We start from the raw sequence: 9,759 nt of genomic DNA, 5'->3' as shown, positions 1-9,759 counted from the left end.
CGGAGGCTGACGGTAGAGCCGAGGACAAAGCCCAGGTCTTTGGGATCCCAGTCTTGTATCCCAAAGCCCTCCTTTCTCTCTGCTTTTCAAATACATTCCTCTTGCGATGCAGCAGTTCCAAGTAAAAAGGTCAGTCCCAAGCAGCGCGGCTGCGGCTCACCGCCCTCCGGTTCTTCCCTTGGCTGAGGCATGCGGCAGGTGCAGCGGGTCGATTCTCTGCATCACCAGCGTGAGACACAAAAGCCTCTGGACTCCATCACAAACCGGTTTCTTTTTTTCTGGTGCACAGGTCTTCTGAATGGCAGAATAATGGCCCACACATGCTAATGCCCCCTCCTATAAGCCTCAGTGGGCAAAACAGCCATTACGCTCCTGGCACGGGCCCAACCCAGTGAAAGCAAGGCAGGAGACGGCGATGTGCAGCTCTGCCTCAGTGAAGACGACTGATGTTCAGAAACAAAGCAAAGCTCTTCACAGGTACTGCAGCGAGATGTGCAGCCACTCGGCACCACAGCACACCAGGGTTTTCCAGATGACCATGCACCCACAAGAAAGCTCTCTATTGCAATTCGCATCCTGCGGTATACGGAGGCCGCTCGAGAAGGAAAATCATTCTATTGCCAAGTAAACACTGATCCTTTCAACACAATTTTGTCTGCTCAAAATTTGCCAACCTCAGAGGTAAGCGTCCTGCCACACTGTGATCTGAGCAAGATCTGCAAATCTGGCCTTGCAACACTAAACTCTACATACGGCTTGAAAATACCGTGTGTGGTTCATCCATAACATACACTTTTAATAGCCAGTAGAGCTTTCCTCAATAGCTTACTAATTACTGCAGAAAACACCATGCTAGTGTAAGAGTATTACAGTGTCAATCTGCATGGTTGAATGTGTATTTGCCTTAGCACGGGCTGCTTATGCTTTCCTGTCCTTGCTCTTGGGATAGGTATGTTTCATCTCACAGGAAAATTATACACTTCACTTCATAATTTATGGTGCTCATAGTAAACAGTTGTTTGCACCAGGATTTCACCATACAGTGTTCCAGATGCTTCAGTGAAAAAGTATAAATACTGAAAAAGCTGGAAATAAAGCCCTATTATCTGACCCTTAGGTTGAGCCTGATAAAGCAGAATAAAATAATGAGGATGAAAAGGGGCAATTCTTGCTGAATCTAGAATACATGTTTTAAATCATAAAAATTTATCACTGGAAATTCTATCAAGGGATGTAACACTGTCAGCTGTTACGCCAAAACTGGGAACTGGGCAACAAGCACAGTGATTCGGCAGGCAAGGAAGCACAGCTCCCTAGTCAGATAGCGAGGCAAGGCAGACAAAGGCAAGAAATGGAGCTTCCTGCTCCTGGAATTTACCTTTAGAGTTTACTTCATAAAGCAAGAGCATACAAAATGTTTACACTGCATATAGGAAGGCACTGGTTGGTATTTGCTAAGATCTGTTCCTAGGCATGCACATATTTAGCCTCTTTTTATTATTTTCTTACAAAATGCAGCCACTGCACGAACAGCCAGGGCTTCATTTACAATGTTTAAGAAGAATACATGACTGTCTGCCACCACGCCCTTACTAAAAAGTCAGGGAAAAGCTTCGAAGATAATGTGAGTGCATAGGCCTTTCTGCAATAAGCATCAAATTCTTTCTGGGTGACAGTCTAGCGATTCAGCTAAAGAGAGAGACCACGTCAGATATCAGAAAAGACTTGATTGACCAAACTTCAGGGACTAGATCCTGAGGAGAGCTGAAATCAGTGGTCAAACCCCCAACCAAAAGAGTGTAACCCCCAACAGCATATTTCAAATCCAGGCAAGAGCTGCTGTAAATATCATCAAAAACTTGTGGTCAGCAATAGTAAATGCAGTAGACAGACATAAATGAATGAGCACACATGCAATCTTGGAAAAGGCAATCTTAGATATTTCTACAGCACCTAATGCCATGGAATCTAATTTAGCAGCTAATGTCAGGGAATCCAATTTAATTACTGAGACCAATACAGTTTCTGCACTCTGTACAAGTCAAAAGCCTAGTAAGGAGGAATTTGAAATTCTGAAGACTTAGACGATAGCACAGCTTCTACAACAGCCTTGAAACAGAGAAGGCTGGAGGCAGGATAGTGATTGAGGTCATGCGTCTTAGAGATGGGTGGGAATTAACTCCCCAAGGTACTGCAGCTGTTGGGTGATAATACAGTGAGAAGCGGTCCGCGAGCAACATGACCAAATTCAACGTGAATCTTAAAGAACGAGACAAGCACCATGACATGGATCACGAACTGGACGGGGAATCAGTGCAAAACATGGCATCTCACTGCATTCAGCTCTCCTAGGACTACCTTGCTTAGAGCGTTCTCCTGTGTTACATTTTCCACCGAAAGAAATTTATTCTACTGAAGCTTTAAAAGCAGTTTCCCTAAGCTGGAATTTTAGTTCATCTCCCTCTTTTGTGTATCTCAGCTGTAAGTTTAAAAGAAATCGATAGGATCTCCTTGTGAGGACTCCATTGCCTTATATGAACTGGCCTGTGTATCACCTTGTTTTATTTTATTTTATTTTATTATGCCATGTTGTTCTGGAGTGGCAATTTCATAGGTCACCTCCCCTCTCCTCCTCCTGTTTTTATACAAACATGCTCACTTTAGAACAAGTGGAAGTTTATTTTCAGTACAGCAACAACAACATGTTTTACAGTCCTCTGAAAGACTTTTGTATTTTTCCTTCAGATCCCAGAGAGGATTTCCCTCAGTAAACTTACAGCAAAATTCAGTCTAGATTTTGGCAACATCTCTTCTGCCAGTGACACGAGTATGGCATGCACACCAAAGAAAATGACCTCTTTTATTCAGGGTCATTATTTTTTGAAATCCAGAAGAGAAATTAGGGCCACACTCCAGATACCTCACTTTTTTTTTTAATCTTCCTATCAGTTGATATTTTGCATAAATACAACTGAGCCACAATTCAGTAATACTGCTGGAGTTTTTTAAATTCTGTTTGTGATTTTGCACAAAGGAAAGCCTCTCACTTCTGTTACAATTCACCTCCACTTGTTTTTCTAGCTTCTATTAAATTTTCAGTTTGATGATTGGGAAACAGATTATTAGACTGAAATCTGCATAAACTGCCTGTTAGATTAGATTCACCAAAAGCTATACAGCGAATGGCTCCTCTAGATGTTTTTAATCTTCAAACACTTACCAAAACTCTTGAATCATCACAGTATCACACAAGGAGAAATTCTGCCTACTATATTTATGAAAAATTTGCTTTTTAAAACTTCAGCATGTGATCTTTTTACTTAAGAGTGAAAATTACTCCAATGCCTCGGCATCAACTCAGTAATGTCCTTTGGAGGCTTGCTATAGAGTGTTTCAATGAGGTTATCCCTTAAAGCTGTAATTCACCAGCTGGGCTTAATACCGCCACAGTATAGTTTAAACGAGGAGTGATTTAATGGAGGCGAGTAGTTCCAGCACCACAAATTTGAGATTAAAAAACTCAAAAACTCAAGCTGATGCACCCAGTAACAAACTCCTCCTTTTGAAGCAGGCACTAGCAGAATATCTGTTCACTTGATTACTTGCCACTTCAGGGCATATGTTAAAGACAGCATGAAACAGGCTTATAACAATATTGCTGGTGTTCAGAGTAGGACTGAAATGTTTTGCTGTATGCATGCGCAACAGGTTACCCTGTAAAACATACAAAAGAAAGCCAAAAAGACTGAGCAAAATAAAAGCAACAGCTCCAAAACAGCATAACACATCCTCAGATGCTGCTTCTGCAGTGTTTCAGAGAGCTCTCTGGGCCTGTTACACTTGTGCAAGCTGGAGATTAAAGGTGGTGGGACTAATAATCGGTGAGTGTCAGAGGCCTCATTATTACAGCCCCAAATACTCCAGAAACATAACTGACATGCCAGCTCACAAGGCATAGGTTCATGACTTTCAAAACTGATCCAAAAAAAGAAAGCATTGCTTTTGCAGGAGTGACTTTGTCTACCCTCAGACATTTTTGAGATCCATACTCATTCATATTTGACAATGATAGCCAGAATCATATCCACTGCTACCAAGTCATTTGTATGCAGCATTTGCATTATCATCGTTGTCATATTGCTGAGAGTGGCAACTCTTTGGAACATTTTGTGGGTTTGGAGCAGATTCCAAGGTGGTGGCATATCAGGCACCAACACATATCATCATCACTGTTTAAAACCTTAAAGGACTGTTCTTTATCTGAAAACTCAGTAGCATCCACAGGAGTATGATGGTATTATACCTTGCCTGAAAACAGCTTATTACAAATACCTGTACACATCAGTCAGATCCCATTTGCCAAGGCAAATACATTTACAGAGGTGCAGTACGAGGTGAACTTCGCAACATATGATCTCACACGCAGACATAGCCCATCACTGTAGGGTAAGCCACTTAACGAAAACTAGTTTGTCAGTACACACAGCAACTATTAATCCCCAAAATCTTATTACATTCCAAAGTTTTAGATTACCACATACCAAATACTCTATATATCCATGCCCTTCCCACTGCTTCTTACCAACAGGTGTTTGGTATGAGGACCTGACTAGGCTCATACAACTGACAGTAGTGGAATTACAGTGCCACAGTTTTGTTTTGCCCTGAAGACTCTAAATGAGGACACACTGCAGCACTGTTAAAGGAAGCTGCACCAGTAAAACTTACCCCAGTGACACCTGCACCAGAATGGCTCAGGTACCAGTCTGGTCTGATTTTGCTCTCACACATCTCTACTGGGACTTTACAAGACTGTAACTGCATTTGTAGAGGGGAAAAAAGTCCCAGAAATGCAGAAAATTAGCCCCATAATGAGCTTGTTTAGAGAGTGGTAACTGGGAAAAAAACTATGATTTTACCTGCAGAAGGCCAGGTCTGATATTTGCAGAAGAGGAGTTACTTGTAAGAAGTTCCATTTTTCAACTGAACAGAGAGCAGAGGAAAGTATTCCTTGACGTTGATAAGGTCAGCCAGGATTTTGACAGATATCATTTGACGGACTCAATGGAAGGTGCTAGAAAAACACAAAGTTTGCCATTAGGTGACAATTTTCTATGGCAATTTTCAACCAGAAAGTGACAGCTGTTCCACTAGCAGAATAGTAAGTCAACCCTATGCACTCTGCAAGGCCAGGATTTAATAAGCTCATCTGAAGTTCCTTTTCAATTCAGTTTAGCCATAAGCCCAACCCTGAACTTCATCTCAGTATCACAACTACTGGAAACTATTTGTGGCTTTCCACCTGGAACCATTTATTTTTGGAGCAATTTCCCTATACCTGCGCCTGTCTCATTAAGGAGACCAGCTGTGCCCCAGGCTGTTTCTGCTTTGGAAGCTTCAGCATCTCTGATTGGTTCTTTCCTAATGCAAACAGCAGCTTGAAATCACCATGACAAATCCTCAAAACGTACCTGCCAATTTTCTTGGACACTCGGACATCTTGCATTCCTCATGCACCTAAGAGCTCTGACCAAGACTCTAAGGCAGGCAAAGCATTACGGTACCAGGAGCAATCCACCAGCCAGCTTAGTGGATGGCTCTCTGCCCCACCACTCCCATGCTTGCACAGTACATTAACACGCAAATCCAGAAAAGACCTTTCATTTCAGGATCACAACTTAATGACCAAAGGGAGTCCTACAGCATCACTGTGGGAAAAATGACTGTGTAGCACAAACGATCAAAGAAGAACTTCAGCGACCTGTCAGTAGGACTGAACACAAGTGAATGGCAGAGGAAGGGACACTGCCAGAGAGAAGATAAAGAGCTGCAGTCATCAGACATCCATTCTCCTTGTCCATCCTCTCTTCAGCAGCAAATGCAGTGCAATTGGTGAATGACCAAAGAACTGATGGGTCAGGATTAATGGACAGACCAATGTGGGTGACACTGTAGTAGGTGTCTGCTACAGACCACTTGATCAAGGTGAAGAAATAGATAAGGCCTTCTTCTGACAACTGGAAGAATCCTCACATTTGCAGGCCCTCGTCCTCATAGGGGACTTTAATCACCCTGATGTCTGCTGGAGGGACAACACAGTAGGACACAAACAATCCACAAGGTTTCTGCAGTGCATTGATGACAACTTACTAACACAGGTGATCGAGGCGCTGACAAGGAGAGGCACTCTGCTGGACCTCATACTCACAAACAAGAAAAAACTGGTCAGAGATGCGAAAGTTGGGTGCTGCCCTGGCTGCAGCGACCACGAGATGGTGGAGTTCAGGATCTTGTGAGGAGGGAGCTGAACAAAAAGCAGGATCATAACCCTGGACTTCAGGAGAGCAGGCTTCAGCCTGTTTAGGGACCTGCTTGGAAGAATCCCATGGGATACAGCCCTGGGAGGAACAGGGGTCCAGGAGAACTGGTTTACATTCAGAGACCACCCCAGGCACCAGTACAGGCTGGGGGTCGACCATCTGGAGATCCAACTTTGCAGAGAATTACCTGTGGGTCTTGGTGGACAACAAGCTGAACATGAGCTAGTAATGTGCCCTCATGGCAAAGAAGACCAATGGTATCTTAGTCTGCATTAGGCAGACTGTTGCCAAAAGGTCGAGGGAGGTGACCTTTCCCCTCTGCTCAGCCCTGACGAGGCCACACCTGGAGTGCTGCGTCCTGTGCTGGGCTCCCCAGTACAAGAGAGACATGGAACAAGCAAAGGGCCACGAAGATGATTAAGCAACTGGAGCATCTCTTATACGAAGAAAGGCTGAGAGCTATGACTGTTTAACCCAGACAGGAGAAGGCTTAGGGCATCTTAGCGATGTGTATAAATACCTGATGGGAGGGTGTAAAGAAGATGGAGCCAGACTCTTCTCAGTGATGCCCAGAGACAGGATGAGAGGCAACGGGCACAAATTGAAACACAGGAAATTCTGTTTGAACATAACACTTTTTTACTGTGAGGGTGGCTGAACACTGGAACAGGTTACCAGCTTGTCCCTGACTTGATGGGGTCCTGGGCAAGCCATCCTGGCTGACCCTGCTTGAGCAGGGGGGTTGGACCAGATGATCTCCAGAGGTGCCTTCCAACCCAGCTGTTCTGTGATTCTGTCACCTGTGATCCTTCGGCTCTGTGCCGGCTGATCTCTTTGGTGAAGCAATCCCAATTGGTTTTGTTAGACCTTGAGATCTTATTCAGCTCTCAAGCATCAAACTGTGGACTTGGTACAAGTGCAATGACTTCAGGGCCTATACATCTGTTACTCCTGTGCTGAAGCACAGAGGATATGTTGGCAGATGGAAAATTTGCCTTTGAGGAGAAAAAGGTCAGAAAACAGAGAGTACAAACAGAGAAAAAGATGTGGTCCTTCTTTCTCCCCCAGCAGACTGGTATTTTGCTCAACTGTACCCTTAGTAACTGAAGAGAAAGACACAGCTCCTTGAGAGCAATTCCCTGTACATCGCAGAAGCTGAAACTGCCCAGCAGGCTGAATGGTGTAGGAAGGTCTATGGCCATAGAGGCCTCTGACAAAGCACAAGCCAAGCAGCCCACAGTGAGGAGCAAGAGGTGGAGGGCTCATCAAAACCACTTTGTCTGGGACACACCTACTAGGGGTTTTCACTATTACAGGAGGGTAGTTTTTTTCAGGGAAATGTCTCTATTCTGTTTCTATACGATGTTAATTAAAACCTGGGGGAAAAGCAGGGAAATACAGTGTTATATTTTCACTGCAGTTAGTTCATTCGCATTCACTAGGATTCCACTGGCTCTTTTCATCCAAGCAGATGTCCACAGAGTGACTGTTCTTCTGTTTGTCTTGCTGAAACCATTCTCCTGCTCTGTACTTCCCATGCTGTTTTGAGATAAGAATTCTAACTTCTATGTAAATCACTTAGAGCTAATGGATAGCAAATAAGAGGGAAAAAAGAAAGTGATGAAAGCACAAAAAAGCTTGAAAATAATGTGTAAGACCTAGCACAGGAGATCCCTGATATGAGGTGGATCAATCATTTGGATAAGCAACAACAACAGCACATTTGTGTTGGTACGGTTAAAGATCAAGGCAACAGGATTTGTGTGCTGTGAAAATTTTTTGAGTATACAGATACCATCAAACACCAATTCTTACATAGTCCACCAAACCTTTTATCGTCAGAGATGTTTACATAACACTTAAGATGCGATAGAAAGGAATTAAAAACTCATCTATAAACAAAATATGTAAACATTTAGTAGTTAGAAGAGATCAAAAGGCTACACTTCTGAAATAGTTAAAAATACTATATAACCTGAGAGACTATAAATGAGAGTGTTAGATTAACAGAAATTGCTTGAGATTGCAGGCAAGTAGCAGAAAGGCAAGAATGTACAAGAAATGCTTCTCATGATAGATGCCTGCGAGCTTTTTAAAATACCAACTGAGAAGCCTCAGTGAAGGATATGGTATAATTGACATATCTTGAGTTTTCAGAATAAGGGAAGGCAACAGTCCAAGCCACTTCAAAGCTGACTCGTAGCAGCTTGTTTTATCCAAGGATAAGTCCATGCAGTCAGTGCTCTTCCATTTGTCTCACTGAATCCATCCTCCTCCCCTACGCAGATGAGTCCAAAACACTCAAGAGACTGTTAAAAGGAATAAGGGGAGATTATAACTACCTAGAACTGGAGTAGAGTTTCTTTTCTTGTTGGGCTGTCTCTAATGGCAGCTCCTTTAAAGCCAGTAAAGCGACAACAAATGGGGCTATTTAGTGGAAAAAGCAGAAGTGGTTTAGGCAGAAGGTAATAACTTCTCAACATTACACTGACAGCTTGTCTAAAAACAGCAGCAGATGACCTTCTCCAAATAATCCAAGTCAGAAAGTAACCGTGCTAGATGCAGAAGTAAAGATAAAAGGTCTGGTAGACACATAAATTACTCTGGTAAATCAGGAGTATTTCCATCCCAGCCAATGGAATTAGACTGCTGGGAGACGGAATGAGGGCAGAACTGCATCCTGCGGCCAACTAAAGCAGAGAGGAATGGAGACAGAACAGTATTTAGAAGACTAGCGTCTGCTTTCTCTCCAGGAATTTCAGTCTGTCTTACAGTGCTTGCAAAGGGCTCATAAGCTCTTCTCCCTTCCTTCTACATAACTCTCTCCACGGCACGTCCCAAACGCAGGACACGCTATATTCTGCTGAACTCTTCAGCTGTAAATGATGATTTCCATAGAATTTCTCTAATGCTCCTCTGGAGTGTCTTTATGGCTGTTGCTGCTATTTCTCACCAGGATGCTTTAGCTTTCTTTTAAAATCTCCGTCAAATGCTAATGAGAACAAATTCCCCATTCTTCTCCTCCTGCTCCCAAAAGGCTTTTGGAGTTTTAGTTTTAACAGATCACAGGTAGCATGGGACTTGGAGTGGAAATGGGTTGGAAGTAGGTAATCAACTTTTTCTCTTGACAAAGAAAATGACCCTTTGCTAGGGCTATAATTCATTGACATGACATTCATAACAGAGCTTATGGCACAAACTTACCTCCAGCTCTTCCCGCACACCTATCCCCACTCACTGCACTTTAACCAGAAAGCCTTCTAAATGTTATCTAGCAAGAATTAAGCAGTTGTGTTTTGCAAATCATATTGCTTAGCTTGCTCTTTCATTTCCTCTTATTCAACATTATCACATTACGCTCCCTCTTCTTATGTGCTTTTCCTCTTCACAAAGCTCTTTAAACAGCTGCAAAGGGGGAGGGACCACTATGCTCATGAAA

This window comes from Dromaius novaehollandiae, chromosome 10 (assembly GCF_036370855.1).
Source record: "Dromaius novaehollandiae isolate bDroNov1 chromosome 10, bDroNov1.hap1, whole genome shotgun sequence".
In the NCBI taxonomy this organism is placed as follows: Eukaryota; Metazoa; Chordata; class Aves; order Casuariiformes; family Dromaiidae; genus Dromaius; species Dromaius novaehollandiae.
The sequence above is the reverse complement of the archived record's forward strand: the minus strand, read 5'-3'. Positions refer to the sequence as shown.